Source organism: Phascolarctos cinereus, unplaced genomic scaffold, assembly GCF_003287225.1.
Source record: "Phascolarctos cinereus isolate Bilbo 61053 unplaced genomic scaffold, phaCin_HiC Scaffold_726;HRSCAF=1367, whole genome shotgun sequence".
Lineage (NCBI taxonomy): Eukaryota > Metazoa > Chordata > Mammalia > Diprotodontia > Phascolarctidae > Phascolarctos > Phascolarctos cinereus.
The window spans coordinates 83,526,243-83,529,467 of record NW_027556098.1 but is presented as its reverse complement, the minus strand read 5'-3'; the positions used below and the strand labels follow the sequence as shown (position 1 = coordinate 83,529,467).

At 45.3% G+C, this 3,225-nt stretch overlaps 1 pseudogene; it reads right to left on the bottom strand.

Moving 5' to 3' along the window:
- Positions 1 to 585: 585 nt before the first annotated feature.
- On the bottom strand, positions 586 to 2,532 carry LOC110210770 (elongation factor 1-gamma-like; annotated as a pseudogene).
- Between the last annotated feature and the right edge of the window lie 693 nt (positions 2,533 to 3,225).

Sequence of the window (3,225 nt, the reverse complement as noted above, 5' to 3'; positions counted from 1 at the left end):
TAAGGGAAATGATTTTTTGTTCAGTTGTTTCAGTGGTGTCAGACTGTGTGACCCCAAGGGAAATGATTAATATAAATATAAATGGATTAATATAATGTTTAAGTAAATGTGCTGATAACACAGGTCTGTGTGAAAGTGGTTAATGGAGAAATCTGTTGGGGGCAGATGGGAAAAAAGGCTGTTAACTTGTGGAAAAGCTTGGAGGCAAGAAGAAGGAGCAGATTGAGAAATTAGAAATATGGAATTTTGTCAGTAGTGCACAGGTGGTGAGGACAGATATGTAATGGGGTTAGCCCACTGGACATTTTAAAAGCAACCATGAAATGTATGTATTTGCTTAGAGAGTGATAGGGAGTCTTTGGGAGATTATTGGTCATGATTATAGTAAGTAGCAGGATTAGAGAAGGATTTTGGCTACAGAGTGAATAAATATTTGTATACTTTGGGGCTGGGCTCTAAGTAGAAAACTGCCTCATATTATGGCAAGGAGAAGGGAATATATCTATCTATTTATTTTTTTCTGGGTTCAATTTCGTTTAATGACTGGCATCTCCCTGCAGAGGAGGAAGCAGACAGTGAAGATGTTCACTTGAAGATCTTGCCCTGATTGAAGGGTTTGACCGCTTGCTGGAAGGCCCGCTCCCAGAAGTACTCTTAGACCATGGTCTGGGCTTCCTCACTGCCAGGATCCAGCTTACACCATGTGTAGGACTCGTAATCTACCTGCCAGTCTGGACTTAATGGGAAGGCAAGTTCCTGGCCCAAGAAAACCCAGACTTCAGAAATGGCACTGCTATTGCTAAGGATGACCCTGGCAAAGGTGTTCTTCCTGAGCTTGTCCAGGCACTGGAACATTCCAATGACAAGGTTGCAGCTCATAAGGTCTGGCTGAGCTCCTGGGGGAAGCGACACTTGCCATACTGGTGCGGTCTGAGAGGTTGAGACCCCTCAAAGACTGGAGTATGGGAGGGGGTCATCTGGAATGAATTCACAGACTCAAAGCATTCTTTCAGTCAAATTGGTAAAGATCTATTGTTATGCTTTTCAATGGGTAAGGATTCTTAAGAAACCTGCAAGATGGAGCTGGGGTTAATATAGAAAAGGGCAATGGAAAGGAAGGTCAGGGATATTAATTAGGTAATCTAAAGGTCCAGGTGTCTTTGGGCACTATGGATGGGAAAGTGTAGGGAGTATACCAGACAGGGAGGGAGATGTCAGAGGATCTTGGGAATCTGGTAGGAGGCAGCATCCCTGGGCCAGCCAGGGACAAAAACTCCTTGGACCAGACAAGACAAGACACCCCTCTCTCTCCATCCTGATTAGAGAATTCGTTGTAACAAGGGAAAGTTTTCTCACAAGACAGGAGCTTACTAAAGGATTGTAAGGCTTCCAGAAACATGATCTTAGGGCTGGGAGCAGCCCATCACTCTCTCACCCAGCTTTGTGTAACTGCACCAGAGAGAGAGATAAGTGTTTTGCTAAGGCCCCCTCATGAGTAATTGTGAGGCACAGTGTCCTTGGGTTGGAGAGAAACTACCAGGGATAGTGTTTCTGAGGCCAGAAAGAAATTGGTGTCCAAGCACAGGCACCCAAGCACCCCATCAGCACCACAGGGACCAGTCACTGTTAAAGTGCTGCCAGAAGTATGGCAGGCCACCCTCAGCATGTCCTCTGGAAGTACTTTCGCTTAAACTCATCCAACACAAAGGTACTTTTGGGCAGGTGGGCAAAGGGATCCTTGGTCCTGGGCTCTGCAGCCAGAGCCTGGTCACATTCATCCATCTCCTCCTCCGCCGGGGGCTGCGGATGCCTTCTTCTCTTCCTTCCACTCAGCCTGGGCCTTCTGTTTCTCTTCTCACTGTTCCTTCTCTTTTCTTGGAGCCTCCTTCTTAGGCTGACTCTCGGCAAGCTGTTTAGCATCAAACTGTGCCATATTCTCACAGAGCTTCACCTCTTTCCCTGCAAAGCCCAGAGCTGGGGCTGGTGGACGCAGGTGAGGAACCAGCGGGTGGTGTTGGGAAAGGGCTGATGGAAAGACGGTTCTAGGACCTGCTTGTAGAACTACAGGAGCGTGCACACAACTGTGAAGTCAGCCAGAGTCACATGCTCTCCCACCAGGAAAGTCCGAGTCTTGAGGTGGGCCTCCAGCAGCCCTGTGTTCTCTGTGGCCTGTTTATTGTGGTGCATGGTGCCAAGAGTAGGGAACCCCTAGGTACTGTCTGGAGGAACAATGTCAGTGTCGGCAAAGATTATCCACGGGCATCCTGGGCAGCTGCCTCTGGGTAGAGCCTTGAAGGTCATCATTGCTCACATAATGTGCGATGGTGTTGCTTTCAAACTCACAGAACCCATCATCATCCTCAAATGCTGAAACCTTGCCCACAGGAAACTTTTGGAGGAAAGCAGGGGTACGGTTGGTCTGACCAAAGTGGAAATGGGTAGGTGTGGACATCACGAGGACCTGGGCCCCACTGTACTGTGCAGCAATGAGGGCCAGTTTTCGGGGTATGTGTACAGGGTCTTGGCTGCCATGGTGATTCTGCAGAGAAAAGCGGGATTACATCTTTATGTAGCACCTACTATTTTCTAGGCACTGTGCTAAGAACTTTATGAATCTTTTCTTATTCCCATTTTATGGTTGAAGAAACAGAGGTAAACAGAAGTTAAGTGACTTGCCCAGGGTTACACAGCTAGTAAACATCTCAGGCCATATTTAACTCTTCCTAATGTCCCAGTGCTCTACTTGAATTAGAGCTATGTGAGTGGAGAAAGGAGGACATATATGAGAAATGTGGTAAAGATAAAAACAATAAAATTTGAGAACTGGATATGTGAAGTGAGTGAAAGTAATGAGCTGAGGATGACAATGAGGTTGAGAATCAAAGCATCAGATCAGAGGTTCCCAAACTAACTTGGTCTACTGTCCCCTTTAAAAAAATAATCAGCGCCCCCTTGGAAATCTACCTTCTTTAACCCTTTAACATTTTTTTTTTTAAATTTGGGTCTTTCAAAAATTTTTTTAAAAAAAACATGATACATCTTAAATGTAATAATTTATTGTAAAATTGTGTTCTTTTCCCCCGTATTGAAATATTGTATCATATAACATATAAACAAGTCATTACATGTACACATTCCTGCCAATACATGCTGGACTTCTTGACAATGCGCAACACTGCCAACATTTGCTTAAGACCTGTTGACGAACTTGACCACTAATAGGTT